This window comes from Piliocolobus tephrosceles, chromosome 4 (genome assembly GCF_002776525.5).
Source record: "Piliocolobus tephrosceles isolate RC106 chromosome 4, ASM277652v3, whole genome shotgun sequence".
Lineage (NCBI taxonomy): Eukaryota > Metazoa > Chordata > Mammalia > Primates > Cercopithecidae > Piliocolobus > Piliocolobus tephrosceles.
Window position 1 is genome coordinate 109,958,326 of NC_045437.1, and position 23,272 is coordinate 109,981,597.

At 38.4% G+C, this 23,272-nt stretch overlaps 1 protein-coding gene across 6 annotated transcripts in view; it reads left to right on the top strand.

Moving 5' to 3' along the window:
* Nucleotides 1-23,272, top strand: part of BTNL8 (butyrophilin like 8) — a 51,219-nt gene that overhangs the window by 22,313 nt on the left and 5,634 nt on the right. The gene's annotated exons all lie outside the window — the stretch shown is intronic.

Consider the following 23,272-nt stretch of genomic DNA (forward strand, 5'->3'; position numbering starts at 1 on the left):
AAATATGTACAGCTTTTTACATGTGAATCACACCTATCATACCTTGAGAAAGGGTTTTATGAAACAAAAAACAAAACAGAAAAATAAATTAACACCTTTAAATAAATGTATCCATTTCTTCTAGAATTTCTAGTTTGTGTGCATAGAGGTGTTCATAATAGTTTCTGATAGTTATTTGTATTTCTTTGGCTCAGTGTAATATCCCCTTTGTCATTCCTGATTGTGTTTATTCAGATTTTTTCTCTCTTCTTCTTTATTAGTCTAGCTAGTGGTCTATATATTTTGTTAATTTTTTTTCAAAAAACCAACTCCGGATTCATTGATCTTTTGAATGGCTTTTCATATCTCAATCTCCTTCAGTTCAGCTCTGATTTTGTTATGTCTTGTCTTCTGCTAACTTTGGGATTGATTTTCTCTTCGTTCTCTAGTTCTTTTAGTTGTAATAATAAATTCTTAAATTGAGATCTTTCTAATTTTTTGACATGGTTGTTTAGTTCTATAAAGCTCCCTCTTAAAACTGCCTTAACTGTGTCCCAGAGATGCTGGTATGTTGTGTCTTTTTTCTCATTAGTTTCAAATAAATTCTTGATTTCTGTCTTAATTTCATTATTTACCCAAAAGTCATTCAGGAGTAGGTTATTCAATTTCCAGGTAATTGTATTGTTTTGAGTGATTTTGTTAGTCTTGATCTGTAATTCTATTGAGCTGTGGTCTGAGAGAGTGTTGTTATGATTTCAGTTCTTTTGCATTTGCTGAGAAGTGTTTTGTGTCTGATTATGTGGTCAGTTTTAAAGTATGTGCTATGTAGTGATAAGAAGAATGTATATTCTGTTATTTTTGGGTGTAGAGTTATGTAGATGTCTATCAGATCCATTTGATCCAGTGTGAGTTCAGGTCCTGAATATCTTGTTAATTTTCTGCCTCAATAATCTATCTAATACAGTTAGTGGGGTGTTGAAGTCTCCCACCATTATTGTGTGGAAGTCTAAATCTCTTTGAAGGTCTCTAAGAACTTGCTTTATGAATCTGGGTGCTTTTGTGTTGGGTGCATATACACTTAGGATAGTTATGTTTGTTGAACTGAACCCTTTACCATCATATATTGCCTTTCTTTGTCTTTTTTGATTATTGTTGGTTTAGAGTCTGTTTTGTCTCAAGTTATAATTGCAAACCCTGCTTTTTTCTGCTTTCCATTTGCTTAGTAGATTCTCCTACATCCCTTTATTTTGAGCCTGTGGATGTTGTTGCATGTGAGATGAGTCTCTCGAAGACAGTATACCATTTGGTCTTGTTTCTTTATCCAGCTTGCCATTCTGTGCCTTTTAATTGGGGGATTTAACCAATAAGGCAGTTTAAAAAATATTAATAAGAAATTTTATAAATTCCAATCAAATGATTTTTAAAAAGCCTAATACATTATCACCGCATTGAGCTTACCCAGGAATAAAAGGTTAGGTCAACATTGGAATATGTATATTTATGTAAGTATTACCTTAATAAGTTAAAGGAGAAAATCTATAAGATTCTCTATAGATGTTAACAAAACATATATAAATGTCAACATCTAATCATGATTTAAAACACTTGTGAATCCAGAAATAAAAGAAAACCTTGTATGAATTAGCAACAGAAGAGCACTTCTTTCATCTGATAGAAAGCTATTTAAAAATACCCATAGCTACCATCATATATCATAGTAGGAGGTTTAAACTCAGGAGCTTAATGAAGATAACTGCATTAAACATTGCTGTTCAACACTATGCTAGAATACTAATCATTGCAAAAAAGGAAAGAAAGTGAAAAAAGAATTACAATTTCCAGGAAGGAAAAAGTAGAATGCCTATTTCCAACAGGTTATATGATAGTACATATTGGAAATCCGGAATAATCTACGGACAAATTCTTTCAATTTATACTTCATTATGTTCATAAAAATAAGATCAATAAACAAAATACATTGCATTTTATACATCAGGAAAGACAGAAAAACAAACAAATGTGCCATGTATAATAACATAAAATGTTACATAGAAATATATTTAATAAAATATTTTTATACTCTTATTGAGGATTAGATAAGTTTACTAAAGTAACTAAAATAAGGGGAGAGACATATCTGGCCCTACTGAGCCCTACTGGTCAAGTGGCAACACAATTCCTGATGCTGTCTTTAAGCCTTACTCAGCCTGGGAGGCAAGTGCACAGTGGCAGTTGGCTATACAGGGAGCATCTGGCCCTGACCAACCTCAGCAGCTGAGCAGCGACCCAGCCAGCCCTGGGTTCTCTGCATATTCCCTAGACAGGAAGACAATAGCAGGTCTGTGATTATCCACAGAGGGAGCATCTGATCTTGCCCAGCCCCAGGAGCTGTGCAGCAACTCAACCCACCATTGGTGTTCTGCTTAAGGCTACTCTAGACTAGGAGGCAAGCCCAAGTCCACACACATCTGTGAAGCATAGCCTCTGGCCCTGCCCACCCTAAGTGATCAAGCAGCAACCCCAGAAATCTCACCCAGCCTCAGAGCTCAGCACATGTCCCTGACCAACTACAGATTCCAAACAACAGTACCACCTAGCAAGAAAGACAACCTCTAACCCTGGACAATCAAGAGGCAATTGTAGAACCCAATCAACAGCTCCACCTGTCACAGGAGCACAGCCAGCAGTTCCATTTAATGTCAGAGCACAGGTAGTGGCGCAGCCCAACTAGAGAACCCAACACCCACATCTGCCTGTCTGAGGTTGCTACCAGTTGGCCTATTCAGAATCCCAGGCTATATTAAATAGTGAAGGCCTCTTACTGACAAAGAACACCTGCAAAGGCCAGAAAAGGTGGCCATTTCTTCAAATGTGCAGGGACCAACACAAAGACACAAGGATTATTTTAAATATCAAGAAAATATGACACCAAAATAAACTAATAATGCTCCAGTAATAGACCCTGAAATATGCAAGTCTATGAGATGACTAAGAATTTAAGATAATCCCCTTAAAGAAGTTCAGGAAACTACAAGAAAATGCAGATAGAAAATAAATAACATTTGAAAAATGGTTAATAAAAAGCAAAGCTTGACAAAGAAATAAAAGCAATAAAATAGTTAAAATCCTAGAAATAATGAATACAATAACTGAACTGAAATATTAACTAGAAAGCTTCAACAGCAGACTTGATCAAGGCAAAGAATCACTGGGCTTGAAGACTAGATATTTCAAATTATCGAGTCAGAGAATAAAAAAGAAAAAATAATAAAAAATGAAAAAGACCTATAGGAATTATGGGACACCATCAAGTGTACTGACATTTGCATAGTAGAAGTTTCAGGAGGAGATGAGAGAGAACAAGATCCAGAAAGCATATTTAAGAAAATAATGGCTGAAAATTTCCCAAATGTGGTGAAACACAAAAATATCCAGGTTCAGGAAGCGTGGATGTCATCAATCAAATTCAACCCAAAGAGGATTTTACCAAGATATATCATATTCCAATTATCAAAAAATCAGAGACAAAGAAAGAATACTGAGCACAGCAAGAGAATGAACCATATCACATTCAAGAAAGCCCCAATATGGTTTTCAGCCATATTCTCTTAGCAGCAATCCTGCATGCCAGGAAAGAATGGCATGATATATTCAAAGTGTTGAAGGAAAAGACTGCCAATCAAGATTACATTACTAGCAAATCTTTCCCTCAGAAATGAGGGAGAAATAAAATCTTTCCCAGACAAACAAAAGCTATGGTAATTAATCATTGCTAGGTCTATTTTATAAATATTACTAAAGGGAGCCCTTTAACTAAAACAAAAGGATAATAATAACAAAAACATATGGAAGTAAAAAGCTCACTGGTAAAAATAATATATAGTCATATTCAGAATTCTCTAATACAGTAAAGGTGGTATTTAAAGCTAATTTATCCCTACTGTCACAGTTAAAAGACATAATTATTAAAGGCACCTATAGCTAAAATAAATTGTAAAGAAATACAAATTACAAAGCATGTAAATTGTGACATCAAAATCATAAAAAGTGGAAAGGAGTGCAAGTGTAGAGTTTTTGTATGTGATTAAAGTTAAGTTATCACAATGAAATAGCCTGTTATAAGGATAAGATGTTTTGTGTATGCATCATGGTAACCACAACACAAAAAACCACAGCAGGCAGTGGCTGGCAAGGTGGCCAAATAGGAACAGCTATGGTCTGCAGCCCCCCAGCAAGATCAATGCAGAAGGTGGGTGATTTCTGCATTTCCAACTGAGGTACCTGGCTCATCTCATTGGGACTGGTTAGACAGTGGGTGCAGCCCTATGGAAAGCGAGCTAAAGTAGGGTGGGGCATCACCTCATCTGGGAAGTGCAAGGAGTCAGGGAACTCCCTCTCATAGCCAATGGAGGCTGTGAGGGACTGTGCCGTGAGGAACAGTGCACTCCAACCCAGATATTATGCTTTTCCCATGGTCTTTGCAACTCTTAGACCAGAAGATTCCCTCGGCTGCCTACACCACCTGGGCTCTGGGTTTTAAGCACAAAACTGGGTGGCCGTTTGGGCAGACACCAAGCTAGCTGCAGGAGATTTTCATACCCCAGTGACGCCTGGAATGGCAGTGGGACAGAACCATTCACTCCCCTGGAAAGGGGGCTGAAGCCAGAAAGCCAACTGGTCTAGCTCAGTAGATCCCAACCCCATGGAGCCCAGCAAGCTAAGATCCAAGGGCTTGAAATTCTCACCAGCAGCAGAGCAGTCTGGGGTTGACCCGGGACACTCGAGCTTGGTAGGCAGAGGGACATCGCCATTACTGAGGTTTGAGTAGGTGGTTTTTCCTTCACAGTGTAAACAAAGCCACCAAGAAGTTCAAACTCTGTAGAGCCTACCGCAGCTTGGCAAAGCCTCTGTAAGAAGACTGCCTCTCTAGATTCCTCCTCTCTAGGCAGGGCATCTCTGAAAGAAAGGCAGCAGCCACAGTCAGAGGCTTGGAGATAAAACTCCCATCTCCCTGGGACAGAGCACCTGGGGGAAAGAGCAGGTGCAGGTGCAACTTCAGCAGACTGAAATCTTCCTGCTTGCCTAATCTAAAGAGAACAGCAGATCTCCCAGCACAGCACTTGAGCTCTGCTAAGGGACAGACTGCCTTTTCAAGTGGGTCCCTGATCCCTGTGCCTTCTGACTGAAAGACACCTCCCAGCAGGGGTTGACAGACACCTCATACAGGAGAGCTCTGGCTGGCAGATGGTGCGTACCACTCTGGGACGAACCTTACAGAGGAAGGAGCAGGCAGCAATCTCTGCTGTTCTGCAGCCTCCGCTGATGATACCCAAGCAAACAGAGCCTGGAGTGGACCTCCAGCAAACTCCAGCAGACCTGCAGGGGCCTGACTGATAGAAGGCAAACTAGCAAACAGAAAGGAATGGTATCAACATCAACAAAAAGGATGTCCACAGAGAAACCACATTCAAAGGTCACCAACATCAAAGACCAAAGGTAGATAAATCCATGAAGATGAGGAAAAACCAGTGTGAAAAGGCTGAAAATTCTTAAAACCAGAATGCCTCTTCTGCTCCAAAGGACTACAACTCCTTGTCAGCAAGGGAACAAAACTGAACAGACAATGAGTTTGATAAATTGACAGATGTAGGCTTCAGAAGGTGGGTAATAACAAACTCCTTTGAGCTAAAGGAGCATGTTCTAACCCAATGCAAGGAAGCTAAGAACCTTGAAAAAAGGTAGAGGAATTGCTAACTAGAATAACCAGTTTAGAGAAGAAGATAAATGACCCGATGGAGCTGAAAAACACAGCATGAGAACTTTGTGAAGCATAGTATCAATAGCCAAATCGATTAAGTGGAAAAAAGGATATCAGAGATTGAAGATCAACTTAATGAAATTAAACGTGAAGACAAGATTAGAGAAAAAAAGAATGAAAAGGAACAAACAATGCCTCCAAGAAATACAGACTATGTGAAAAGACCAAACCTACGTTTGATTGGTGTACCTGAAAATGATGGGGAGAATGGAACCAAGTTGGAAAACACTCTTCCGGATACTACCCAGGAGAACTTCCCCAACCTAGTAAGACAGGCCAACATTCAAATTCAGGATATACAGATAACACCACAAAGATACTCCTTGAGAAGAGCAACCCCAAGATACATAATCATCAGATTCACCAAGGTTGAAATGAAGGAAAAAATGTTAAGGGCAGCCAGAAGGGTTGGGTTACCAACAAAGGGAAGCCCATCAGACTAACAGTGGATCTCTCTGCTAAAACCCTAAAAGCCAGAAGAGAGTGAGGGCTAATAGTCAACATTCTTAAAGAAACGAATTTTCAACCCAGACTTTTATATCCAGCCAAACTAAGCTTCATAAGTGAAGGAGAAATAAAATCCTTTACAGAAAAGCAAATGCTGAGGAATTTTGTCACCACCAGGCCTGCCTTACAAGAGCTCCTGAAGAAAGCACTAAATATGGAAAGGAAAAACCAGTACCAACCATTGCAAAAACATACCAAGTTGCAGAAACTGCATCAACAAATGAGCAAAATAACCAGCTAGCATAATAATGACAGGATCAAATTCACACATAACAATATTAATCTTAAGTGTAAATGGGCTAAATGCCCCAATTAAAAGACACAGACTGGCACCAGTGTGCTGTATTCAGGAGACCCATCTCACGTGCAAAGACACACATAGGCTCAAAATAAAGAGATGGAGGAATATTTGCCAACCAAATGGAAATTAGAAAAAAGCAGGGGTTGCAATCCTAGTCTCTAATAAAACAGACTTTAAACCAACAAAGATCAAAAGAGACAAAGAAGGGCATTACATAATGATAAAGTGATCAATGCAACAAGAAGAGCTAACTATCCTAAATATATATGCACTCAATACAGGAGGACCCAGATTCATAAAGCAAGTTCTTAGAGACCTACAAAGAGACTTAGACTCCCACACAATAATAGTGGAAGATTTTAACATCCCACTGTCAATATCAGACAGATCAACGAGACAGAAAATCAACAAGGATATTCAGGACTTGAACTCAGTTCAGGAGCAAGTGGACCTAATAGACATCTACAGAACTCTCCACCCCAAATCAACATAATATATATTCTTCTCAGGACCACATCACACTTATTCTACAGTTGATCACATAATTCGAAACAGAACACTCAGCAAACGCAAAAGAATGTAAATAATAACAAACAGCCTCTCAGACCACAGTGCAATCAAATTAGAACTCAGGATTAAAAAACTCACTCAAACCACAAAACTACATGGAAACTGAACAACCTGTTCCTGAATGACTACTGGATAAACAATGAAATTAAGCAGAAATAAATAAGTTCTTTGAAACCCATGAGAACAAAGACATAACATAGCAGAATCTCTGGGACACAGCTAAAGCAGTGTTTAGAGGGAAATTTATAGCACTAAGTGCCCACAGAAGAAAGCAGGAAACATCTAAAATTGACACCCTAACATCACAAGTAAAAGAACTACAGAAGCAAGAGCAAACACATTCAAAAGCTATCAAAAGACAAGAAATAACTAAGATAAGAGCAGAACTGAAGGAGACAGAGACACGAAAAACCCTTCAAAACATCAATGAATCCAGGAGCTGGTTTTCTGAAAAGATTAACAAAACAGATAGACCATTACCCAGACTAATGAAGAAAAGAGAGAGGAATCAAATAGATGCAATAAAAATGATAAAGGAGATATCACCACTGATCCCACAGAAATACAAACTACCATCAGATAATACTATAGACACCTCTACACAAATAAACTAGAAAATCTAGAATAAAAGGATAAATTTCTGGACACATACACCCTCCCAACACTAAACCAGGAAGAAGTCAAATCCCTGAATAGACCAGTAACAAGTTCTGAAATTCAGGCAGTAATTAATAGCCTACCAACCAAAAAAGCTCAGGACAAGATGGATTCACAGCTGAATTCTACCAGAGTTACAAAGAGGAGCTGGTACTATTCCTTCTGAAACTATTCCAAACAACAGAAAAAGAGGGACTCCTCCCTAACTCATTTTATGAGGCCAGCACCATCCTGATACCACAACCTGGCATAGACACAACAAAAAAGGAAAATTTCAGGCCAGTATTCCTGATGAACATTGATGTGAACATCCTCAATAAAATACTGGCAAACTGAATCCAGCAGCACATCAAAAACCTTATCCACCACGATAAAGTTGGCTTCATCCCTGGGATTCAAGGCTGGTTCAACATACACAAATCAATAAATGTAATCCATCACATAAACAGAACCAATGACAAAAACCATTATCTCCATAGATGCAGAAAAGGCCTTCAATAAAATTAAACACCACTTCATGCTAAAAACTCTCAATAAATTAGGTATCAATGGAACGTCTCTCAAAATAATAAGAGCTACTTATGACAAACCCATGCCAGTATCATACTGAATGGGTAAAAGCTGGAAGCATTCCCTTTGAAAACCAGCACAAGACAAGGATGTCCTCTCTCTCCATGCCTATTCAACATAGTATTGGAAGTTCTGGCCTGGGCAATCAGGCAAGAGAAAGAAATATAGGGTATTCAAATAGGGAGTCAAATTGTCTCTGTTTGCAGATGACATGATCGTATATTTAGATAACCCCATCATCTCAGCCCAAAATTTCCTTAAGCTGATAAGCACCTTCAGCAAAGTGTCAGGATACAAAATCTATGTGCAAAAATCACAAGCATTCCTATACACTAATAATAGACAAACAGAGTCAAATCATGAATGGACTCCCATTCACAATTGCTACAAAGAGAATAAAATACCTAGAAATTCAACTTACAAGTGATGTGAAGGACCTCTTCAAGGAGAACTGCAAACCACTGCTCAAGGAAATAAGAGAGGACACAAATAAATGGAAAAAACATTCCATGCTCATGAATAGGAAGAATCAATATCATGAAAATGGTCATACTGCCCAAAGTAATTTACAGATTCAATGCTATCCCCATTAAGCTACCACTGACTTTCTTCACAGAATTAGAAAAAAAATACTTTAAATTTCATATGGAACCACAAAAGAACTCATATAGCCAAGACAATCCTAAGTAAAAAGAACAAAGCTGGAAGCATCATGCTACCTGACTTCAAACTATACTACAAGGCTACAGTAACCAAAACAGCATGGTAAATGTACAAAAACAGATACATAGACCAATGGAACAGAACAGAGGCCTTAAATAATGCCACACATCTACAACCATCTGATCTTTGACAAACTTGACAAAAACAAGCAATGGGGGAAGGATTCCCTATTTAATAAACGGTGTTGGGAAAACTGGCTAGACATATGCAGAAAACTGAAACAGGACTCCTTCCTTACACCTTATACAAAAATTAACTCAAGATGGATTAAAGACTTAAACATAATACCTAAAACCATAAAAACCCTAGAAGAAAATCTAGGGAATACCATTCAGGATATAGGCATGGGCAAAGACTTCATGACTAAAACACCAAAAGCAATGGCAACAAAAGCCAAAATTGACAAGTGGGATCTAATTAAACTAAAGAGCTTCTGCACAGCAAAAGAAACTCATCAGAGTCAACAGGCACCTACAGAATAGGAGAAAATTTTTGCAATCTATCCATCTGACAAAGAGTTAACATCTAGAATCTACAATAACTTAAACAAATTTACAAGAAAAAAACAAACAATCCTATCGAAAAGTGGGGGAAGGATATGAACAGACACTTCTCAAAAGAAGACATTTATGTGGCCAACAAACATGAAAAAAGCTCAACATCACTGGTCATTAGAGAAATGCAAATCAAAACCACAATGAGATACCATCTTGCACCAGTTAAAATGGTGATCATTAAAAAGTCAGGAAACAACCCATGCTGGAGAGAATGTAGTGAAACAGGAATGTTTTTATACTATTGGTGGGAGTGTAAATTAGTTCAACCATTGAGGAAGACAGTGTGGTGATTCCTCAAGAGATCTAGAACCAGAAATACCATTTGACCCAGCAATCCCATTACTGAGTATATACTCAAAGGATTACAAATCATTCTACTATAAAGACACACGCACATGTATGTTTATTGCAGCACTGTTCACAATAGCAAAGACTTGGAACCAACCCAAATGCCCATCAATGATAGGCTGGATAAATAAAATGTGGCACATAATACACCATTGAATACTATGCAGGCATAAACAAGCATAAATGGAAGTTGAACAATGAAGACACATGGACACAGGGAGGGGAATATCACACACTGGGGCATGTCAGGGGGTGGGGGCTAAGGAGGGATAGCATTAGGAGAAATATGTAATGTAGATGACGAGTTGATGGGTGCAGCAAACCACCATGCCACATGTATACCTATGTAACAAACCTGCACATTCTGCAAATGTATCCCATAACTTTAAGTATAATTTTTAAAAAGCCACAGCGATCGCACAAATAATAAAAAACAAAGGATTCAAAGCATACAACTGTGGAAAATCATCAAACTTCAATGGAAGACAGCCGGAGAAGAATTAAAAATAAAAGATCCACAAAACAGACATAAAACGAATTACAAAAGGAAATCTGTACCTATAAATAACCTTGAATGTAAATGGGTTAAATTCTCCAATTAAAATACATAGAGTGGCTGAATGTATTTTTAAAATCAACCATATACTGTCTATAAGCAACTCACATTACTAGTAAGGACACACAAAGTCTGAAAGTGAGGGGATGGAAAAGGACATTCCATGCAAATAAAAACAAAAAAAAAGCAGTGGTAGCTATACTTACATGAGACAACATAGACTTTGAGTATATAACTATAAAAAGAGAAAAAGGTCATTATGTAATAATAAAGAGATCAATTTACCAAGAACATATAACAATGTAAATATATATGCACAAAACATTGAAGCAGTTAGTAAATATTTTGAGGAGAGATAAACTACAACACAATAGAAGTAGGGAACCTCAAATCCCACTTTCAGCAATGAACAGATAATCTAGACACACAATCAATAAGAAAACATTGGACTTAAACTACATGTTAAAGCAAATGGACTTAATAGCCATATACAGAATATTCCATCCAACAGCAGTAGAGCACACATTCTCCTCAAGTTCATAAGGACCATTCTCCAGAATATATCACATCTTAGGCCACATAAAAAGTTTTAAATTTAAGAGGATTAAAATCATATTAAGTATCTTTTCAGACCACAATGGTACAAACTAGAAATCAATAGAAATCTTGGAAAATAGGCAAATATGTGGAAATTAAACAACATGCTTTCAAACAACCAATGGGTCACAGAAAAAACAAAAATGAAATAAAAAATATTTTGAGACAAGCAAGAATGGAAACACAACACACAAAACTTATGGGATGCGTTAAAGGCATAAATGAGAGGGAAATTTATAGCAATAGACATCTATATCAAAGAAGAAGAAGGATCTCTAATAAACAGCCTAATATTACACCTCAAGGAACTAGAAAAAGAAAAAAGAATTAAGTCCAAAGAACAGATCAATAATAAGTAAGGAGACTGAATTAGTAATAAACATTCTCCCATCAAAGAAAAGCCCAGGACCCAGTGGATTCACTGATGAATTCTACCAAACATTTAAAGAAAAACTACCAACATTTCTCAAACTCTTCCAAAAAATGACAGAAGACATACTTCCAAACTTATTTTACAAGGTCAACATTACCCTGATACCAATATCAGACAAGGACACTGAAAAAAAAAAAAGAAAAGAAAATCACAGGCCAATATTCCTGATAAAAGTAGATGCAAAAATTCCACCCCCTACCAAATACTAGTAAACCAAATAAAATAGCACATTAAAAGAATTGTCCACTGACCAAGTATGACTTAACCCTGGAATGCAAGGATGGTTCAATAGATACAAATATAAATGTGATATAACATATAAGCAAAGTGAAGGATAAAAATCATATGATAATCTCAATTGATACAGAGAAAATATTTGACAATTTCAGCACCCTTTCATGATTTAAAATCTCTGAACATATTAGGCATACAGGGAATGTACTTCAATGCAATAAAAGCCATATATGACAACCCATAGCTAACAATGTCATGGGATCATTTGCGTGTTGCTTTTTCTCTGGAAACCTTTGCCCAAGTTTTTCTCAGGCCCATTGGGCTTGTTCTGCCCCCTTGGCCTTGCAGGGTGTGCTTGGCTTGTGCTACCAGTCCAGATCCTGCACCTGCCAAGGGCAAGCTAGGCACAGAGCAGTGAGGAGTGCATGAGTGAGTGAACGCAAAATGTAGCCACTGTGCACAGCCAGGCATGCTGGCTGCTATGGTGCAGCAGGCAGCTCTAGGCACCAGCACAGGTGCCAGCTCCATGTAAGCCTCTGTGTGGCTAGACCAGATGCACTGCAAGCGGCTTCTACTGTAGGCCTCTGTGTCTGGACGAGGGGAATGTGGTGGTGCCTGGAAGCTTGGAAATGCCAGAAACTATACAATCCCAAATTGGGTATCACAGTCCTGGCTTGGGAAGGCCCTAGGTCTGGGCTCCCTGAGGGGCTGCAGTTCTTCTCTCCTTCTCATTGTCTGCAACGTGGCAAATAGGGTGGTGTGTATCAGCCCTGTTTGTGTTACAGCTTTTTCAGTCCTGCCATTCAATGGTTCCCAAGTTCTTGTCCCATATCCAGGAAGAATGAGGTACACAGACAACTGGAAGGCAAGTGAGGCGGTGAGGAGCTTTATTAAGCAACAAAACAATTCTCAGGAGACCTGAAGTGGGTAGCTCTTTTCTGCAGGCAGGTCATCCCGACAAGTGGGTAGCTCCTTCCTGCTTCTCACTTCATAGTCCTGATGTCTGGCTGAGTCTAGGGGTTTTTATGGGCTCAGAAGGAAGGGAGTGCATGCTGATTGGTTCAGGGATGGCCATGGGTGGCTAGGAAAAAGCACCATAAATTCTGACTCCAGGCAGTGGAGGCCACCGAGAACTGGCAGCCCAGCCCCCAGGCTTCTGGTCATCCCTGGCTTGAAGGTAGTCAAAGACCTGCCCCTTTTCACCCAGGAAACCGTTTCCCTTGCACCATCAACATGCCATCCATGGCACCCAGGCTGTTCATGCTGAGTGGCACCTGCAGACCTGTGCAGAGCTGCCCTCAGGCCCCGTCCTCCCTCCTGTGCTCATTGGTGTTCAAAGTCCAGAGGGAGCTGAGGAGGCAGGACCTGGCATGTCAGCACTGCCTCCAGCACATGCACACCTGGCTGGGTTACAACAGTGCTTGGACTCAGCTACAACTTTACTCTGCGCTGGAGTGGGCACCAGGAGCAGGGAGAGGGTAGGAAGCAGGGACAGGCACTTCTGAGCCTGAAGGGGCAGAGAGGGTTTCCAGGGCTCCATGAGCACAGAGATGCCTGGGTATAGAGCCATGGCTGGGTGACTGCAGCTGTGCCCCAGAGGGCAGGACTCCTGCCCCATGGACTCGGTAGAGGGTGGGGCTCCCACCTGTTCCCAGCCCCACCTGGCTTCATGGAGCACATAGCCCCAGTCACACCTCCCCTGCTGCAGCCAGCTTCTTCATAGCAACTGCTCCAGACAGACTGCCACTGTTATCAACATCATACTTAAACATGAAAGGTGGAACACTTTTCCTGTTAGATCAGGGACAATACAAGAATGCCCATTCTTACAATTTCTTTTTTTTTTTTGATGGCATCTCGCTCTGTTGCCAGGCTGGAGTGCAGTGGTACTATCTCGGCTCACTGCAACCTCCATCTCCTGGGTTCAAGTGATTCTTCTGCCTCAGCCTCCTGAGTAGCTGGGACTACAGGCGTGCACCACCACACCCAGCTAATTTTTTTGTATTTTTATTAGAGACAGGGTTTCACCATGTTGGCCAGGATGGTCTTGATCTCTTGACCTTGTGATCTGCTTGCCTCATCCTCCCAAAGTGCTGGGATTACAGGCCATTGCCCCGGCACTTCTTTCTAACATAGTACTAGATGTCCTAACCAGCACAGTTAGGCAAAAGAAAGAAAGAAAAGGTAGCCACATTGGAAAGAGAAAAGTAAAATTGTCTCTATTTAGTAATGACATGAAAGACTTAGCCAAAAAAATATTGGAACAGATAAGCAAGTCTAGTAATGTTGAAGGATACAAAATCAACATACAAAGATCAGTATCATTTCTACACACTAATGAAAAACTATCTGAAAAAGATTCAGAAAACAATTCCAATAGCAACAAAAAAGTACTTAGATCTAAAATTAACCAGCGATGAAAGACCTGGTTAAAATTACGGAAAATTATAAAACACTGATTAAAGAAACTGAAGAAAACACAAGCAAATAGAAAACTATCCTGTGTTCATAATTAGAAGAATTAATATTGTTTAGATGTCCTTGACTAGCAGAGCTGCCATGTGCTGTAGTGTGCTCTGCAGGAATTGTGGACCAGCACAGTTGAAGATTGCCACCAGCCACTCCATCCCCTCAACCAGTGACCCTGACCACTTGATTGGTGGAGCTGCTGCATGCCACATGTGACTCCAGTGATCTAAGGACTTGTGGAGTCACATGTGACCAGACCACTGTGAGCCGAAACTTTCAACTGGCACAGGTGCTGTACACCACACATGTTCCCCAGGAATTGGGAATTAGCCTGCCCAGCATTTGCTGCCACCAGAAATACCACCCCCTGGAACAGTGGAGGCACCACACATTGCCTGCATCCCCCAGGGTTCCAAGGACTGGTGCACTCAGCACCTGCTGCCATGACTTCATACCCTTGATTGGCAGAGTGACTACATGCTGCATGCAGCCCCCCAGGAGTCTCAGGAACAGCCCTTTTGGTGTCCACCACTGACGGTGGCCATATCTCATTTACTTGCAGAGCTCCTGCCTGCTATGTGCATCACCCAGGACTCCAGGTACTGGCCCACTCAGCACCTGGCACCACTAGTAACCTTGCCTCCTCGACTGGTACACCCCTGGGACCAAGTGACCAGTGGAGCTGTCAAGTTTGGTGTGCACCTTCCTTGCCTAAAAACCAGCCTACCTGGTGGCCCCAGCCCCCAGCAAAGCTGTGCCATTGCCTCCAAAAATACACACAGCCTACAACATTGACACACTTGAAGGTACTGCCAATGTTGATTACAGCTGAAGCAGTTACATGGAAATTATTAATATAATACAGTGCCCACGTATCCAGCCAACACCATAGGACTCATCTACAGGAAAATATCTTTGCCTATAAAAGTTTCAAGAAAACAATTAAGCCCCAAATTGAAAATGTTTGAAATAACAAAAATTAAGAGTAGAAATAGAGAGTAGAAAAACAAAAGAAAACATCAACAAAACTAACAGTTGGTTTATATATAATGTTATTCCATAAAATTGGAAGAGGTTACTGTTCCACCAAATTTGCAGATATCAATGTAGGAACACAGGAAACATGAAAATCCAAGGAAATATGACACCTCCAAAGGAACACAATAATTCTTCAGTAACAGACTCCAAGGAAAATAAAATCTATGAATGTCTGAAAAGGAGTTTAAAGTAATGATCTTAAGAACACTTAGTGAGATACAAGAGACTAGAAATGGAGAATTTAACAAAATCAGGGAAACAATTTGTGATCTAAAGGAAATATTTTTTAAAAGCCCCTTTCCCCATTTTTAAAAAAGAAATACTCAACAGAGAAACAGATACTACAAAACAGAGCTAAACAGGAAACCTGGAGCTAAGGAATTCAATGAATGAAATAAAAACATTGCCATTTGATGGATTACTCTAGTGATAAAATTTGTTTCCTTTCAAATTTTATATGGGAGATCAATCAGAAGAAAGAATTTCTGAACTTGAAGACAGGTATTTTTAAATAACCCAGTCAGATGAAAAAAAGAAAGACAGAGAAAAAGAATGAAGAAAGTATACAAGACTTATGAAATACCATTAAGTGAAAAAATTTTCACATTATGTGAGTTTCAGAAGAAGAGATGATAGATGGTGTAAATAACCTATTTAATAAAATAATAGCTGAAAACTTCCCAAGTCCTGGAAGAGATGTGGACATCCAGTTCCAGGAAGCTTAAAAGTTTCCAAATATATTCAACACAAAACGGTCCTCTACATGGCACATTATAGTCAAATTGTCAAAAGTTAACGACATACAGAAAATTCTAAAATGAGCAAGATATAAGTGTCATGTTACATACAAGAGAATTCCCATCAGACTAACAGCAGATTTCTTTCTCCTTCCTCCCTTCCTCCCTTTTTTTGATGGAGTTTCGCTCTGTTGCCAGGCTGGAGTGCACTGGCACAATCTCGGCTCACTGCAGCCTCTGACTCCCTAATTCAAGTGATCATCCTGCCTTAGCCTCCCAAGTAGCTGAGATTATAGGCACGCAACACCACACCCAGCTAATTTTTGTATTTTTAGTAGAGACAGGGTTTCACCATGTTGGCCAGGATGGTAACAGCAGATTTCTTAACAGAAATCTTACAGGCCAAGAGAGAAAGGGATACTATGTTCAAAGTGCTGGAAGGAAAGAAAGCCAACTAATACATGACGTCCAGCAAAGCTATTCTTCAGAAATAAAGAAGAAAAATATATTTTTAGATAAGCAAAACTGAGGGAATTTATCACCACTAGATCAGTCTTACAAGAAATGCTCAAGGGAGCCCCACCTCTGGAAGGGAAAGGATGGTAACTACCATATGAAAACACCTGAAAGTAGAAAACTCATTGGAAGAACAGATATGAAAATGAGAAAGAGAAAGGAATCAAATTTTATCACTACAGTAATCCATCAAATGGCAAAGGTAAATGATAAGAGAGGAAGAATCAAACTGGGATATACCAAATAATGAACAAAAAGTTAATAAAATGACAGGAGTAAGTCCTCGCTCATCAACAATACCCTTGAATGTAAATAGTTTAAATTCCCTAATTAAAATATATAGCTTGGCTGAATGAATGAATGAATGAATGAATGAATGAAAAAAGATCCCATTATATGCCGCCCAGAAGAAACTCACTTCACTTGTAAAGACACACATAGACTGAAATTGAGAGATGATGAATGGTATTCCACACAAAAGAAAAAAAAAAAAAAAAGCAAGAATAGCTATACTTATATCAGTATAGCTGATATAAGTATCAGTATATAAAATAGATTTTAAGTCAAAAACTGTAAAAAGGGACAAAGAAGATTATTATTTAATGATAAAGGGATCAATTCGGCAAGAGGATATAGCAATTGTAAATATATATGAACCCAACACAGGAGCACCAAGATTCATAAAGCAAATATTACTAGATCTAAAGGGAAAGGTAGATCCCAATACATTAATGAATGTAACGTCTAGCTGAACTGTCTAGCTGTTGAAGCTGGGTACTTCAACACTCCACGCTCACCATTGGACAGATCATCAGACAGAAAATCAACAAAGTAATATTGGATTTATTGTACACTATACACCAAATGAACCTAGCAGATATCTACATAACATTTTATCCACAAGCTGCAGAATACACATTTTTCTTATCAGCACATGGAACGTTCTCCAGGATACATTTTATGTTAGGCCACAAAACAACCTCAAAAAAATGTTTTTTAAATAAAAACTGTATCAAGTATATTTTCAGGGCACAATAGAATAAAACAAGAAATCAATAACAAGAATACTGGAAATTGTACAAATACATGGAAATTAAACAACATTCTTCTGAACAACCATTGGCTCAATGCAGAAATTAAACAGAAAGTTAAAAAAACTCCATAAAACAAATAAAAATATAAATACAACATACAAGCTGGGCACAGTGACTCATGCCTGTAATCCCAGCACTTTAGGAGGCTGAGGCAGGCAGATCATGAGGTCAAGGGGTCAAGACTAGCCTGGCCAACATGGTGAAGCACTGTCTCTACTAAAAATATAAAAAATTAGCTGGGTGGCACTAATCCCAGCTACTTGGGAGGCTGAGGCAGGAGAATCTCTTGAACCAGGGAGGCAGAGGTTGCAGTGAGCCGAGATCATGCCGCTGCACTTCAGCCTGGGTGACAGAGCAAGACTTCATCTCAGAGGAAAAAAGAAAAAAAAAAAAAGAAACACAACATACCAAAACATATGGGATATAGTAAAAGCAGTACTAGGAGGTAAGTTTATAGCAATAAATGCCTACATCATAAAAAGTATAAATATTTCAAGTAAAAAAACTCTAACAATTAGCCTCAAGAAATTAGAAGGGCAAGAAGAAATGAAGCCCAAATTTTGTAGAAGGAAATAAATAATATCAGAGGAGAAATAAACGAAATAAAGACCAAAATTATAATACAAAAGACCAACAAAATAAGAGTTTGTGTTTTAAAAAGATAAAATTGACAAACCCTTAGCTAGACTATGAAAAAAAGAGAGAAGACCCAAAGAAAGAAAATTAGAAACCAAAAGAAGGCATTACAACTGATACCAGAGAAATACAAAGGATCATTGGAGACTATTAAGAGGCCGGGCGTGGTGGCTCAAACCTGTAATCCCAGCACTTTGGGAGGCCGAGATGGGCGGATCACGAGGTCAGGAGATTGAGACCATCCTGGCTAACACGGTGAAAACCCATCTCCACTAAAAAATACAAAAATCTAGACGGGCGAGGTGGCGGGCGCCTGTAGTCCCAGCTACTCGGGAGGCTGAGGCAGGAGAATGGCGGGAACCCGGGAGGCGGAGCTTGCAGTGAGCTGAGATCCAGCCACTGCACTCCAGCCTGGGCGACAGAGCGAGACTCCGTCTCAAAAAAAAAAAGAAAAGAAAAGAAATATATGCCCCAGGGCACAGCTGCTTGTGCCTGTAATCTCAGCCCTTTGGGAGGCCAAGGCAGCAAATCACTTGAGGTCAGGGGTTTGAGACCAGCCCGGCCAACATGGTGAAACCCTGTCCCTACTAAAAAAGAAAAACCTACAAAAATTAGCCAAAGAAAGAGAAAGAGAAGGGAGGGAGGGAGGGAAGAAGGAAGGAAGGCAGGCAGGCAGGAAGGAAGGAAGGAAGGAAGGAAGGAAGGAAGGAAGGAAGGAAGGAAGGGAGGGAGGAAGGAGAGAAAGAAAGAGAGAACTAGTATATGCCAACAAATTGGAAAACGTAGAAGAAGTAGATAAACTCATAAACACATGGAACATACCAAAATAGAGTCAGGAAAAAACAGAAAACCTAATCAGACCAATAATGAGTAACAAGAGTGAATCAGCGGTAGAAAGTATCCCAACAAACAAAAGCTCAAAACAAGATGGCTTCGCTGCTGGATTCTATTAAACTTCTAAAGAACTAACACCTTCTCTTTTTAAAGTATTACAAAAAGTTGAAAGGGTGGGAATTCTTCCAAACTCATTCCATGAGGACAGTATTGCCCTGATGCCAAAATCAGAAAAGAATACAACAAAAAGGAGAATGCTACAGGCCAATATCCATTATGAACATAGATGCAAAAATTCTCAACAAAACACTAGCAATCCCAATCCAATAGCACATCAAAAAGAATATACACCATGATTGAGTGGGATTGATCCCTGGGATGCAAGGATGGTTCAACATATGGAAATCAATAAATGTGATATATCATATCAGCAGAATGAAGACCAAAGAGCATATGATCATCTCAATAGACATGAAAAAATATCTGATGAAATTCAACATTCCTGATATAACATTCAATGATATAAACTCTCAACAGGTTAGATGTAGGAGAAATGTACCTCAACACAATCAAGGTCACAATCAAGGTCCCACATACAGAATGGGGAAAAGTTGAAAGCTTTTCAATAAGAACTGGAACAAGACAAGGATGCCCACTTTTACTACTATTATTTAACCAAGTACTAGAAGTCCTAGCCAGAGCAATTAGGCAAGAGAAAAAAATAAAGAGAATCTAAATTGGAAAGGAGAAAGTCAAATTGTCCCTGTTCACAGACAACATGATCTTTATATATATAAAATAAAACCTAAAGATTCCACCAAAAAAACCTCTTAGAACTGATAAATTCAGTAATGTTGCAGGATACAAAATCAACATATAAATTCAGTAGTGTTTCTGCATACCAATAACAAACTAGTTGAAAAAGAATCAAGAAAGCAGTATCATTTACAATAGCTACAACAAAATAAAATACCAAGGAATAAGTTTAACTAAGGAGGTGAAGATCTATACAATAAAAACTAGAAAACATTGATGAAAGGAACTGAAGGGAACACAAACAAATGAAAAGATACCCCATGTTCCTGATCTAAAAGAATTAAGATTGGTAAAATGACCATACTACCTCAAGTGATGTAGAGTCAATGCAATCCTTATCAAAATACCAATGACATTCTTTAATGAAATAAAAACCAAAATCCTAAAATTCCTATGGAGCCACAAAAGACTCCAAATAGCCAAAACATTACTGAATAATTAACAAAGCTGGAGTATCACATTATGGAGCTTCAAAATACACTACAAAAGCATAGTAGCCAAGACAGCATGGTACTAGCATAAAAGCAGACACACAGAAGAATGAGACAGAATACAAAACCCAGATATAAATCTACATATTTACAGTCAGCTCACTTTTGAGAAAGGTGCCAAGAATATATATTAGAGAAAAGACAGTCTCTTCAAAAAACAGTGCTGCATTTGCTAGTATCCATATGCAGAAGAAAGAACTAACCCCTATCTCTCACCATATATAAAAATAAACTCTTGATGAATTAAAGGGTAAAATGTAAAACCTGAAACTATAAAGCTACTAGAAGTAAACATAGGAAAAATGCTTCAGGACATTGGACTGGGCAATCATTTTTTTAAATACATGATTTCAAAACCACAGACAACAAAAGCAGAAACAGACATATGTAATTATATCAAACTAAAAAGCTTTTGCAAAGCAAAGGAAATCATTAACAGAGTGAAAAGGTAACTTACAGAATGGGAGATAATTTTTGCAAACTATACATCTGATTAGGTATTCATATAAGGAACTCAAACAACTCAAGAGTGAAAAAACCCAAATAATCCAATCACAAAAGGGAAGATAGACCTTTTTTTTTTTTTTTTTTTTTTTTTTTTTTTTGAGGCAGAGTCTTGCTCTGTTACCCAGGCTGGAGTGCAATGGTGCAATCTTGGCTCACTGCAACATCGGCCTCCTGGGTTCAAGTGATTCTCCTGCCTCAGCCTCCCGAGTAGGTGATTACAGGCACCTGCTACCATGCCCAGCTAATTTTTATATTTTTAGTAGAGACGGGGTTTCACCAGGTTGGCCAGGCTGGTCTCTAACTCCTGACCTCAGGTGATCCATCCAGCCTCCCAAAGTGCTGGGATTACAGGCATGAGCCACCGTACCTGGCCAGGATGATAGACCTTATAGACATTTCTCAAAAGAAAACATACAAATGAACAACAGATATATAAAAACTGTTCAATATCACTAGTCATCAGGGAAATGCAAATAAAAACTGCAATGAGATAAAAATTACTCAAGTTAAAATTGCTATTATCAAAAAGACAAAAGATAACAATTGTTGTTGATGTGGAGAAAAGGAACACTTGCACACCACTGGTGGGATTTTAAATTAGTATGTTCATTATGAAAAACAGTATGGTGATTTCTCAAAAAATTAAAAATGAAACTACCATAGATCCAGCAAAGTACTCAGTATATCCAAAAGAAAGAAAATGAACATATTGAAGAGATCTGCACTCCTATGTTTATCTCGGCACTATTCACAATACCTAAGATATGGAATCAACCTAAGTGTTTATTAACAAATTAATGAAAAGGAAATATGATGTATATACAAACTAGAATATTATTCAGTAATAAAAAGAGTGAAATCCTATTATTTGCAACAACATGGATGAACTTAGAAGACACTGTGTTAAGTACATTAAACCATACATGATCTCATCCGTATGTGGAATCCAATAAATGTATCTCATAGAGGTAGAGAACCTAGAAGACATTATGTTAAATAAATTAATCCAGACAGAGAAATACAAATACCACATGATCTCACCCATATATGAAATCCAAAGTTTATCATGTAGAAGTAGAGAAGTAGGGGTTACCAGAGACTGCTGGAGCTGGGGATAGGGTAGAGGGAGGAATGGAAAAATGGTGTCCTATTGCATAGCAGAGTGACTATAGTTAACAAGAATGTATAGTATATTTCAGAATAGCTAGAAGAGAGGATTTTGAATGTTCTCACCAAAAGACATGACAAGTGTTTCAGGTGATGGAAATGATCTTCACACAATGTATACATATATCACAACATCACATTGTACCACATAAATATGTACAGTTATTATGTGGAAATTAAAATTCTTTTAAAAAGCTGATCTCATAGAAGTAGAAAGTGGAACAGTGGTTACTAGAGGCTGGTAAGGGTAGAGGAATGGCGGGGGATGAGGAGAGGTTGATTAGGTACAAAATTATACTTAAATGGCAGCAATAAGTTCCAGTCTTCCACTGCACAGTAGGGTAACTATAATTACCAATAACATATTACATATCTCAAAATAGCTAGAAAGGAGGATTTTGAATGTTCTCACCTTAAAGAAATGATTAATGTTTTAGGTGATACCTTAATTTGATCATTACATATTGTATACATATATCAAAACACCATTTTGTACTGTAAATAAGAACAATTATTATGTCAATACAAAGTAAAATAAAACTTAAAAATTGAACACAAATAAAGAAAATATATTCTATGTTCAGGAATTGGAACAATTAGCACTGTTAAAATGTTCATACTACCCAAAGCTATCTACAGATTCAGCACAATCTCTCTCAAGATTCTAATGTCACTTTTCACAGATAAAGAAAAAAGCAATCCTTAAATTCATATGGAACCACTAAAGAACTCAAATAGCCAAAGCAATCTTGAGCAAAAATAACAAAGTTGGAGTCCCTATACTCTGATTTCAAAATATAAAGTGATTATAATTAAAACATCCTGGGACTAGCACAAAAGCAGACACATCACTCAATGGAACAGGATGGAAAGTTTAGAAATACATCCATGTGTTTATGAACAATTGATTTTTGAAAAAGGTGCCAAGAACACAGAAGGAAGAAAGGACAGTCTCTTCAACAAATGATATTGAAACAAGTGGATATCCACATGCACACATATGAAACTGAACCCTTATCTCACACCATGTACAAAAATGAACTCAAATTAGATTAAAAAGTTAAATGTAAGACCTCCAACTATAAAACTACTAGAAGAAAACATACGGGCAAAGCTC